This window comes from Rhea americana, unplaced genomic scaffold, assembly GCF_003343005.1.
Source record: "Rhea americana isolate MKP2758 unplaced genomic scaffold, rheAme1 scaffold_196, whole genome shotgun sequence".
Lineage (NCBI taxonomy): Eukaryota > Metazoa > Chordata > Aves > Rheiformes > Rheidae > Rhea > Rhea americana.
Genome location: NW_028186105.1, coordinates 852535 through 865106, shown reverse-complemented (window position 1 = coordinate 865106; position 12572 = coordinate 852535). Strand labels below are relative to the sequence as shown.

Genomic DNA, 12572 nt, shown 5'->3' with positions numbered 1-12572 from the left:
GAGCCTGCGCTCGTCCCTCCTCTCTGCTGCAGAGTCAGGCGCGACCCCGRCGCTGCTGCTCTCCCCTTCCCAGCAGGGCACTTTCCCCCAAASAGCACCCAGTTCCTGCAAAAATAACAGCATTTGCCTCTGCCTCAGCAGGGGAGGAGATTCAGGGAGCCTATGGTTAGTCGCTTCCAGTTTTTCCAAGAAAATCAATCCCTTGGCAAAAAGGCACCCGTGAACCACGTGCCACGTCCGCTCCCCAGCTCGTGGGAGCGCACGTGCCCGTCCGAGCGACGCCTGCGTCCCCGCGCGCAAGCTCCGCTCTGCCTTGCTGGCAGCCCAAACGCGTCACCTCGCCAACCGCGGGAGGGTCGGAGGTGCTCTGCGGACAGAACCGCTTCCGTCGCCTGCTCCGCACCACGGAGTTTGCACCCTGGAAGAAAGCACGGTGCAGGGGGCAGTCGGGAGGAACCTGGCTCACAGGAGACTTTGGGAAGAGCAGACTCGCAAGGAGAGCAAGTTATCTGACACCCTGCCAGTGCCACTGACCGCCGGGGAGCCCGCTCATCCTAAACGAGAGCTCTCCTGGGTGCCCCTGCCTGGGGCCAGTCCTCTGTGTCCATCGCAAAACAAATGATTTGGGAGAAGCTTTTATCGCACGCGTTCCTGGGAGAAGGGAAAAGACAACTCCAGTCCTCCCGCTCAGGGACGACGTCCCCGACGTGCTGGGATCCGACCCAGCTGCTCTCTGCAGGAGTCGCTTCCCGCTTCCCTCCGCGGCACCTCCTGCTCCCGCRCGGCTCCCGGGAGCGCAGCCGGGTCCTTTCCTACCTGCGCCGCGCTTCCAGCGGCGCCTCCTCTACGCCGGCGCCAAACGCGCCCCACCGCTGCTGGCCGCACAGATGGGGACCACGTGTGCGCTCGGTCTCAGGACCTTTCCCGCGAACTTCAGAGCCTTCGACGGAAGGGAAAAAAAACAACAACAGAAAAAAACCAATGGAGAGCGATAGCGAAGTCCCTCGCGGACTCCAGCCCCCTCCGAAACTCTGGCTCAACTCAAGCCGCCGGGGCAGGACACAGCTTGGAGGAGGGATTATTTTTTAATTAGAAAATATTCATCAACATTCAAAAAAAAAGAAAAAAGAAAAGAAATAAAAAAGTGTCAACCAGCTGGGGCTGTGAAAGCCGTGGCGTTTTGGCTCCTGACCGAGCACTTTGATAGAAAGGCTCTTTGGAAAACGCCATAGAAAATATTTAATTTCTCCCAAGGCCTGCATATGGGGCTCATCACTCGCGCATATTGCACAGGAATATTCATGTGCGCTGGCCTCCTGTTACAGGATGACGAGGTTCATCGGTGCAGTGTGCGAGAGGGGCTCCTTCCTTTCCAGTCCTTTTTATTTTCTTTTTTTTTTTTCTTCCTGGATGAGGAAAGAGCAGCATTGCGCTTTTAATCCCCAAATATTCCTCAACGGCAGCGAAAAGGAAAAACTAAGCCAGAGCCAGGTCTGTGCGTATCCCCCCGACTTTCTTCCTGCCTCGCTTCAGAGTTTGACAGGACCATTAGAAACCTATTCCCTGCAGCCCGGCCCTTTCCGAGCACGTTAGAGGATCCATTAAAGCCGGGCACGTTCCTTAGCTAACGCCCTTCTGCGGGATGCCGGAGGGTGCAAATGCCCGCGTCCCCCGCGAAGGGTTGCTGTAATCGGGTGCCTCCGCAGCCGGCGAGCAGGAGGCAGAGCTGGGAGGAAGGGAGGAAAAGGCAGGCGGGTAACCAGCCCCGCTGCCGTCGCRGAAACGCGTGCGGAGCCCCGTCCCTGCTCCGCCTTCCCAAAAGAGTTTTGTGCTCTGCCTCCCCGGTACCCAACTTCAGCCCTGGCTGCACCCCACCAAGCAACCTCCCAYCTCCATTGCCCCTCAACTGCTTTCTCCAGCTGCAACGAAAACTTCAGCCTTTCTAAAAGCAGGAATGATAAAACCGAGGGAAAACTAGCGAGGCTGCTGGCGGAGGGCAGGGACCGCGCAGCCTTCCCAGGTGCCGTTCCTGGTGGAGACGCGCATCTCCCACCGCCCCCCTCTCGCCTTCCAGCGCGGYGCTCTGCTAACCCAAGGTAATCACCCTCACCCGAGACGGCGCCCTGCAGCTGGGCACCAGTTAGGGGAGACTCCCCAAGAGGGCACCGGCTTCCCGGGGTGGGGGAAGGAACCATCCGCGCTCGCTACCTCTGCTGCTAAGTCAGGGGAAAAGCAGCTCTGGAACAGGGCAAGGCTCAAAACGAGGTTAGAGAGGGAGCATCCAACAGGAGCAGCGTGTTTGTGGAAGGGTCAAAGCTCTGCAGTTCTTAGACACACACAAACACAAAAAAATATTGATAAAGCCACTATTCAATTTTCARAACAGGAATCATTCCCAAGTAACAGGGTACAGCTCATGAACAYGCACAGGGGCGTCAATACTTTGGGTTTCGTTCGTTTGGGGTTTTTTTCAGAAATTCTTCCCAACCAGAAAGGAAGCTCGATGCCAGGTATAAGCCTACGCAGGTTCAGCAAGAGCCCCTCTGAAGAAAGAAATATTCAAGGACAAAAAAACAAAACAACAACAACAAAACAAACCTTCAAACCACACCTGGAGCACTGCATTCAGTTTGGGGGTGCCCAGGACAAGCAGGACATCGATAACCTCCAGCAAAGGCCAGCAGGAAGGCCACGAGGCCAGGGCACACGAGCACAAGGAGTCGGAGGGAGCTGGGCTTGCACAGCCTGGAGAAGGGCAAAGAGATGGGCAAAGAGATGAGCACTGAGAGCCCCACACCAGGGGCAGGATGGGGACCACCGTGCTGCAACACCCTTCCCTTGACAAGGGAAGGGAGATGGAGCGGGGGGTAGAAGACCATTAACAAGCTSATGATTAATCGAAACGCAGGGGGAGGAAACGTAATGTCCGCTAAAACCTTCAGGTGGTGCAAGCATGGGAAAGAAATCCAGAGACACTGTCCCCATCCCCTGCTCCGCACGCATCGTGCCTCCCAGCGCAGAGCTGCTCGCCAGTCTCTTCCTGGCCTCTATTTTTGCAGGTGCAGCTTCGCATTCAAGAAGAACCGTGCCTGCACGCGCACATATATTTTTTCCGCCCCGGTCCCCCAGCGCATTGCATGTGGAAACGGCAGCGATGGGAGAGCAAACCTCCCAGTTCGCAGCACACGGCAGTAATTAGACATCCAACTACTAACTGCTCCAGGCCTCCGGGTGAACTCACCCGCGGCGCTGGGGCCAGCTCGGGGCTCTCYGCACCGCTTGCTCCACTTGCACCTTCCAAGCCACACAGTGGCTACAGACTTTAAAACATAAAGTTATTACTTTGCACCAAGATAATAATAATAAAAAGAATAAAACGGTAAAAATAAAAGAGGCTGGAAAGTCAAGACTGGCTCAGCTCCGAAATCCTGCTGAGCGTCTCTAAATTATACACAGAGCAGTCTGATCTGGCTGGACTGCACCATCAGCAAAGAGGGAGACTGAGGAAGGGACGAAGGGAATGAATGAACTTCTGTTCCTTGCTCCGTGCTCCCGGCCCCAGCTTGGGTCACCAAATAAATCTCACTAACACACAAGTTGGCACCTACCGTTCCTCAGCACCACTGATGGGACACAGCCTGGAGGGGAATGTGCCAAAAGGAATGGAATATCGTAAGAGGAGGTTTAAAATGGCAAAAATTAGACTTTGTTATGTCTAGGATCAGGGTTAGCACCCCAGGAACATCAACCCCACTCCAGACTCCAGCCCAAAGGCGCTGCATGACCTTAAGTGTGTCCCTTCCCCTTGGCAGGGTCTCGCTTCCCACCCTTTCTGGGACAACACCAGCTTCTCCTCCAAGGGGGTTTTACCCAGAGAGGAAAGGACCCTGAGTCCAAGAGCCCGAGGCTGAGGAACTGGGGATGCAACCTCACTAGGGACGTCTAGATGCAACCGTAGCACGGACAATAAATCACCGTCGCGGTGCCTGCTGCCGGCGACGGAGCTGCTCGCCGCCGCCACGGCCGGGCTCCGTTCTGCCACCCGGGCGCGCGCGGAGTCGGGCTGCATGGGGCGAGACGGCGCAACTTAACGATCTCCGACGGACAGAGCCTCGCCCCGCCRCGTCCACGGGAAGGAGCTTCACATCGGGCTGAACCGGCACCAAAACCGCGACTGCCGGAGCACGGTTATTAATAGCCTTAACTCGAGAAGACGATCCCCAGTCGGGAAGATCGGCTCGGAAAATTAAGCTCAGGGTGGTGTTCAGCACTTCCCCACTCAGGTAACGACCAGAGTTTCAGCCAATTGCGTCGGAGGGTTTCGCCAAACAGTTGTACGATCGACGCGGTTTAACAGACTGCTGTTTATGAGACAGAGCAGTATTTAAGAGACACGTTTCTCTCAGAGCCGCACATAAAATTTGATAGCTAAATAGCTGTAAATGCTACTGAAGTCTGACAACTTGAAGAGGAAAAGAAGGTCTGTCACGCGGAGTATCCGCCAATACGCCCGGCCTCGCAGAGCCAATGAGACTCCCACTCTCATAAAAYCTTTTTTATATTGGAAGTGAGAATTTGCGCAGTGCATATGAACTCTCTTTTATTGGGCTGGTGTGATGCTGAGAAAACGCAGTTAAAGTTGTACGAGTCCTCCTCGGAGCGCTATTGGGGTGCCTATAAATCAAAAGCTTCATCCTGGAACATGTTTACTAAATAAACTAGCTTTAATTCGGTCTAGCCTCAGCTCGTGCCGAGCGGCAGACGAGGGGAGCGTCAAGTCCCGTTGCTCCGCGGGAAAGGAGACGGGCACAGGGCGAGCAGAGGGGTCCCTGCGGGCCRCGGCAGCTGGGAATGAGCCCCACGGTGGGGCTAGAGCCACTGTCACCCCCCTCTCCAAAATTTTAACCCCCCCCCATGACTTCCACAGCCCTGAGAAGCTCCCGGGTCTGAGCCCCGCAGCTGCTCCCCTGAACCCAGGCCAGACCTCCTATGCCTACGCAGACGCTGCGSCCCCCCCGAGAGCATCCCAGGCTGGCCGGGCTGGAAGAACCACAAAACCAGCTTCGGCACCCAGTGGAAATGGAGTATTTCCGAACCTTCGGAGAGGCCTGGAGCGTTTAACTTAAGGAGGAAGGTTTGGGCCAGCTCCTTTATCCCCCGAAGACTTCTCCATCTCCACTCTACAGCTGCATTAATTATTTCATCTTAGTCTGGCTTCCTCGTTAAGCTAACCTAGACATCCCACGTCTGAGTGACAGTGAGCTAGTCTGAAAGAAACCAAGCCAGCAGTGCTGGAAGCCATAGGCTTGATGTGATTTATACGGACTAACATTACATATATCTCGAACATGTAATCTTTAGAGGACCTGAGCTAGCAGAGGAGAGCGGAAGGACGGAGGAAAGCTAGATGAGATCCCCTAAAGAGCCAGCAGCACAGCATCCAGACCAAGCCTGGATGTCAGGATCTCACCCCACGCTTGTCAAGATGGGTCAAGCCTTCCTACAGTATCAATCTCTGCCCCTGTAAACTGGGAAATGGGATTCCCGTTGCACAGATGGGGAAGAGAGGTGCTGGACGACTACAGCTGTGCCTCCAAGGCTGCAGCACCCCGCCGGCATGGATGCAGGGGGCTCGAGCCAAGGTGGACCCATAAGCAAAGGGCCTGGGTCCACTCACTGCCAGAAGACCCAGAGCAACTTCTGCAACTGGGCAGCCTCTTCAGCCCTCTCCACTGATGYGGCTGTGAGTTTAGCTAATTTTAACATCCTCTTTCTCTAGGGATGTCTAGCATTCACGGGCTGTAGAAATGTTCTGGGGTATTACGCAGATCCTCRCTTTCCAAAACTGCAAAATCCAAGGCATTTGTATGAATCCACTACCTTTTGCCTTCTCTGTGAACAAGTGTATATAAAAGTAAGATTTCAGCCCCTTGGAAACCTCCAGGGAAAATTCAAAGCAGTGAAGAAATATGTGTTCCTATTCCATGAACCCATCAAAAAAAAAAAAAAAAAAAAAAAAAAAAAAAAAAAAGAAAAGAAAAGAAAACCCACATTGCTTTTCAGCCCGGTTTTGCCAGCAGTACAGGTCTTTTTCCCACAGTCTAAGAAATCAACACATTTTCAAATCACTCCTGCTTATGGTATTGAATATCAGAAAACGATTGCTTTTCATTCAGCAGCTGTTTCAGGACACCGAGGGAAAAGGAAGGCACTCTAAACTTAGCAAAAAATGAGGAAGGCTTTCAAAAACTAGTTGTAAGCCTTAGAAGGAAAAAGTAGGGGTCTCCAAGGGGTGCAAAGAGGGTTTTTGGGGGGGTGAATTAGGTGCTGGAAGAGAGGAAAGGGCCTGGGAGCAAGCTGGTCTGTACACAAGGAGCCAGGACTGGAAGAGAGGGAGGTCCCGAAGGCAGAGTGGGACAGGGAACTTCCTGCAGGTCCTTCACGTGCCTCTGGCCAAAAAAACCCACACAGCCGCACCGCTGCCAGCAGCGAGGCAGCGGAGCTGCTGGGGACGTCAGCAGAGGAGGACATGGAGGAACGTAGCTGAAACCTGGAGGAAAAATGAGCCTCTGCAGAAGAGCCACCCCGGTCTAGATGTCAGCGCCTGAGAAACGTGCTCCTGGGGTGCCTGCTCACACCTCTCCAGCGGCCACGGTAACAGCTCATGGTGGGCTAAGCGACAATAGGAACCAACCCCTATTTCTCTGGGAAGGACAGTTTTCTTGTGCTCCTCCGTGAGCAAGCGGTGTGGGACAACCTGACGAGGCACTCGAGGTGACCCATGGCCTGTGCAGCCCTCCTCCCCGCGGGGGCAACCCCCGCGATGCAGACAGGATGAGGCAACGCGTTCTCTGAAATAGTTCTCTCTTGGCTTGTCCRAGCTCCCCCCCACCAGCTCTGCGATTCGTCTTGGATCCCGTCAGCCTTCCACCGCCTGGATCTCCGTCTGCAGCAAAGGGACTATCACGGCGCTGCTGAACTCCTCCAGCTCGGGCTCCTTGGAAAAACGCAGGGCGGGCGGGGAGGAAGGAACCGAACCCGTCGCTCTCAATCCCCGCTAACTCCAGCCACCTGCAGCAGAGTGGGGCAGGGCGCGAGGACCGCGGGGTGCCGGGACACCGGCAGGGACAGCTGGGCTGGCGACATTGAGCGCAGACCGAGTAGCAGGAGGCAATAGTGACAGGGTAGGGATGACGCCCTCAGCTAATCTGGCCTCAAAGCACTGGCTGCGGATGGCCGGGACGGCTCTTCCCCACGGCCGTGCCGCTCTCCGCTCCCTTCCCAAACCGCGGAGGAGCCCCGCCGCCCCCGTACGAGACCGCGCCGCCCCGCGGGCCCTGCAGCCCGCCTTCCCCGCGGCACATCCAGCAGTCCCGCTGCATCCCTCGGAGAGGGAGCAGAGCAGGGCGCTCCGTCCCCGGGCTCCGCGTGCCACCTGATCCCCACGGAGCAACCCAAGCGCCTTGGCGCCACCAGGTAAGCAAAGAGCCGGGACTGCCGGCCTTATAACGAAGACAAACTGCCTCTCTCCTTCCTTCCAGATTGCAAGCAGATGTGTGTTTAAATTACCTGCTGCTGACTACGACCGGCTCAGCAAAGCGCCACGGTCTAGGCGCAGAACGAAGAAAAATGTGCAAAACGAACGAGGGGAGGATTAGCAGGAATTCAGCGGGATCTGGAAGGGCAAAGTGTCGCCGTTGCAGAGAACAAATGTCACTTCCTTTGCAAAACGCGGCTCCGCGCCGAGGGAATAACCCTCGAGCCTCCGCCCGTCCGACCCAAAGGGAAACAGCTCCAGTTCGGGATACGAAATCCTGCCCCTTGCGTGGATGGCAAGGTTGGAAAGAGCCTGCTGCCCTGCCGGGGACGAGCAGAGAGCGTCCCAAYGCCCCGCTGTGCTCCCGGCGCACCTCGGAGCCCTCCGCTCGCCCGCGCCGCCGAAGGCCGGGACCGCCGCTCCCCTTCTCGGCTGCTGCCGGAGGGAGGTTGCGCGCGCGGCAACGGGGGGGTTTCGGTGACGACTGCAAAACGCCGGCTGGGAAGCAGCGCCGAACGCCGAGCGCTCCTGCAAAACGCTTCGCTCGTCGCGAAGGCGCGATCGCGTCCCGCGCCGCTCCGCCACGCGCGCGGGGCTCCGCAGGGGGTGGAARTTTGGCCTGCCGAAGCTTCTCCAGCCCGGATAATTGCAGTCGTGGTTAAAATACGCACGGCGAATGACTTACCTGAGCCTCATCCAGTCTCCTCATATCTCTTGAGCTCGGAGGAATGCAAGGGCCACATTCTGCTTCCAGTTCCCACGAGTGCAGCGCTGATTAAAGCGGAGGGGCCAGGCGATGACCTCAGCTACAGCACTGGGAGCCTGGAGCGCCGCCAGCCCGGCCAGCAGGAGAGAGGCAGGCTCCAGGCGGAGGAGCGACGGCGCGCTCCGAGGGCCGGGATGCCGGCCGGGCCGGTGCCCCTCCGAACCTCTGCTCCAAAGCTCCTGTGCAACCTTGGGCAGCTTCGTGCTGCGCCTTGGGCTCTTCTCCATCCCTTTTTGCCTCTGGCCTAAGACGTTCCCAAGGGAAAGTCTGGCTTGGTTTAAGACACAAATGAAATTTGGAAAGACAGGAGAAAGGCTGCAGGGCTGGGTCTGGAGACAGCAGCGGGCTCCCAAGAGGGGTTGTTCCCAGGCCCAGGCCACTGCAGGGACAGTCCTGATTGCATGGCACGGCCTTGGCTTCCTCTTTCAAAGAAACCCTTCCCGCCTGTAGGTCCAGCTGCATGCACAGCTCAGACATCCCTGCTCAAGATGGCTTTGAAAAGCCTGTCGCGTGCTGTCATTGCCAAGCACCCGCTCCCAGGGGCTGGCTGCAAATGTTCACCCATCTTCTGCAGTAGGTTTTACCACCAGTGGGGAAGTCTCCCATGCCACGATGACAAAATCGCCTCAGGCCTGTCTCTGTGGTGCTGGGAACAACGCCAGGGCAGGAAAAGCCCYGAGAAGAGGTGACGCGCCCCCACTTGCTGGCCTGGGCTGGCCTCCAGCTGCAGAGCAACCAGAGAGGCACCAAGACGCACAAGGGCAGAAGAGATCCAGAGGCTTGGCACCGCCTTGAACCCCGCTCAGGGCCAAGCCTTCCCGACAGCAGCACCTCATGGGAAGCTCGTGAAGCAAAGCACTACCTAAAACCGTGGCATTTGGCTACATCTTTGCACCRAGGGTCAGTCTCTAAGTGATGCCTCCTACCAGAGCTGGTACTCGAGTGCAGCCCACAAGGAGGAGCTACGAGACGTTGCATCTCTACTGCATCTTTTGGGCTCCAGGTTGCTGCCACGATGCTCCTGCATTTGGATGAGGAGCTAAGGGCGTCTCACACCTCCTGGCAGCATCCTGTGCTGCAGGACAGCATTGCACAAGCCGAGCAACACGAGTCAGGCCCAACCTGTTCCCCTTCCCCCTCGCTGCTCCTGGCTCGCTCTCTGCTGAGCCCTCGCGGGCCACATGTGGCTCCCAACTTCCCCGCGCAGATACAAGGGCTGGAGCAAAGAGCGGAGTCAGACCCCAAATCGCAGATTATTGCTCTGGGTTCATGCACGGGAAACAAAAGATCGGAAATCTCTGAAGTGCACAGCTGGACTCCACACCCCTGACCATGTTTTTGTGAGATATCACATACATTTTTAAAAGCTATCTAGAGAGGGCTCTGCTTTAAAACAGCCTGGCTGCTGCTGCACTGAAACCACCGCCCRTCACGCTGACCAGGACCTTCAGTTATTGCCTGTCCCCCACGGTCTATATTCATCTGTAGCCTTTGGCCTCAGGTTATGAAATTATTTAAGGAAAGGATTACATTTCCTGCTCTGCATTTGCTCAGCACCGACTACAGAGGAGGGGGCGGGAGGGGAAGKACGGGTGACCCAGAAAAGTCGCCCCGGGATAGCACCTACCAGCGCCCCGCGACGGCAGCCCCCAAAGCACCCGGGGCCGCCGCGGCGCCCGGCCGGGCTCCGCTCCAGCCGCACGAACCGCCGCCCCGCGTTCGGGGGCCGGATCCTGCCGGGACGCGGGGCAGGGGCTGCAGTTCCTCCCCCCCTGCCAAGCCCCCGCCACCGAGGCCCTTGCTCGCTCTTGTCCTATTTATGGCTCCGCAAGGTCGCTGCAAGGGGAAAGCTCGCGCGCAGCCGTGCGATGCTTGCACGCTACCCCGGAGAGCCGGGACCGTGAAAACTCACCTCCTCCTCCCAGCCACAAACTCTGCCTTTTTTCATGTTTCACAGTTCCTAAAACATCAACGATATATTTATCTGCTGCTACGCTACAGGGTCTTACACTTCCMCTTTCTATGCACCAGGCTTTTTGGCTTAGAGCACATAAATGGGGAGGAGATGCCATGCTCCACACCACACCTTGGTGAGATCAAATATCCTTGGCGAGACGCTTACCTACGCTGTTCTTAGAAACCACTAGTCTCCAAGGAGAACCCCCCCCCCCAGCAGCCCCTGGTAGCCCGAGTGAGGATTTAATTACCCTTTGGGCTTCGTTTCTTCCACTGCGTCTTTCGTTCCCGTCTCACATGCTGCCTCGTTGGCAGATTGGTGGCCCCCGCCCGGCTCTGCAGGACGTTTAGTTCACCTTAGCAAAACAAAAACAACAACAAAAAAAAACCCCAAACGCCTCTCTTGCAAGCCTCTCCTGCATGCGTTTATTACCGGGAACGAACGCAGAGCCACTGCCTACGCTCTCCTCTTCTCTAGTCTCCTCCGCTTTGAAGCGTCACTCACAATAATCTCGTGGAAAGTATTTCCTACAGGAAAACACGGTTCGCTCGATTTAAATTGACCTCAGCCAAGCGGCAGCTTCTCCATTTCCCCCCTACACTTATTTTGACCAGGGGAATCGACACGAGACATTTCATTTCCAATTGAAACAATTACTTTAAAAGCCCCGTTTGAAATTAAAGGTCCAACCTGTCATAACATCTCATTTTTGCCAATATTTTTCAGACAGACGCTCCCCGTCCCCAGGGGCAGCTGCACATTTGGCTGAGGCTTGCCAGGTGGGTTTTGCCGCAGGGAGGCTCCCAACAGACCAGATGCTTTGGAGCATTTTCCGAGGGCGAGAGCCTTTCKCCAAGAGGAGACGGTAGGCACRGAGCAAGGTGGAGCCGAGCAGGGAGCCCAGGCGTCCTCGCTCCTGGCCTCCCTCCCACAAAGAGATGGGAAACCCATTAAATGCACCGAGCGGCAGAGCTTCCACTGCTCCTCCCCGGGGGCGATTTCACAGTCGACTCGAGGAAATTGTTCCTGATATCCAGCCTAAATTTCCCTTTGTTGATTTTCAGTTCAGCAGCGGAAAGGTGGGAGATTTAACGAGGCAAGCGGGGCCGCTCCAGGGGAACGAGCGAGGCGATGCACGTTGAAATGCAGCGGCTCTTGCGAGGATTCCCAGAATCCTAGAAACTGGGGATGGAAAAGTTCTATTAACTTTCCCAATGGACTAACACAAGACTGTTCCCTCATCTTAATGCCTTGCCCAGTCCAGCTATGTGATTGGGACCAGAGCTCTGCAAAAATATGAAGGTTTTTTTTTCTTTTTCAAATTGCTGTATGGGGAATAAAATGTTGGGCTTTATGGCCAGACTTTGCTGTTTTATCCAAGGGCAAAWTTTTTGCTGCTTTGCCTATTGGACACAGTTTCTTATTTTACTGAGTAAAAACCCCAGAACTCTTCCAGGCCAGGAGCCAGGGTGAGATGTGCGTGGCAGCAATTTGCTGCTAGGTTGTGTTTGAAAATTAGAGCCTTTATGGGTGAGAAATGAGACTTAAGAGGCTTTTCAGCAGCAAGTAAACACTGCAAGGCTCACAGGAGCAGGCCTGGGCCATGCAGACACGTGAGCAAGGAGTATACAAAGGAGGAAGAGCGCTTCCAAGCAGGCTCAGCCACACGGAGGGTATATTTATTGCTTCTAGCAGTTGGGACATTGGGTCTTGAAAACCCAGTCTGGGGGACGTGTGCTTCAGGAGATGAAGGAGCAATGTTTGGGTCCAGGAACGCCAAGTCTCCTTGCATTATGCCACCAAACAGCATCAGTTCAGCCCACTGCAAATCTCCTTTATATCAGAGCTGGTGCGCACTGGTGCAACTCAGCTGCTTCCTGTGGTGACGCAAGGGCTCCCGCACCAACGGCYACGGACCTCTGCAGGGCACGGAGGCAGAGGGAGATCAAGAGCTGGACCATGTAGACGCAGCACATCACCAGCAGATGTTTGCCTTAATCGCACACAGTCTTCTTAAATGTCAGATGGTTACAAGGCACTAGAAGGGCATTTTTTTTCACCTTATTTTTATGGGCTTGTAAAGGAAAAGTGGTTGTAGACTCTCAGGAAATGTCAGGCTCCGTTTCCCGAGGACCTGCCATCTGTCAGCGTGTTGATTTTATCACACCCTGTCCCTGCAGAAGGGAGAGGAGGGCACACTCGGACGTGCCGACCTGGGAAGAGCTGTGAAGCAGTGACGGAGCTGGATTCCAGGCAGGTATCGTTGCAATGACCCCTCGCTCTCCTGGCACCAGCGATGGGTCAGAAAAGCA

General features: G+C 55.8%; 1 protein-coding gene across 6 annotated transcripts in view; it reads right to left on the bottom strand.

Annotated features, from left to right (window-relative positions):
* The window catches only part of CNTFR (ciliary neurotrophic factor receptor), a 187289-nt gene that overhangs the window by 103660 nt on the left and 71057 nt on the right, over positions 1-12572 (bottom strand). Inside the window, exons 1-2 of one of the 6 annotated variants that reach the window (XM_085303030.1) lie at positions 10693-10709; positions 10511-10595 (exon numbers count right to left, since the gene is read on the bottom strand). The exons of 3 other annotated variants lie outside the window; for them this stretch is intronic. The gene's annotated coding sequence lies outside the window, so the exon portion shown is untranslated. Of the gene's footprint in view, positions 1-9930; positions 9974-10510; positions 10722-12572 lie in introns of those variants that run through there. 2 more of the 6 variants (XM_085303029.1, XM_085303032.1) reach the window with 2 other exon arrangements.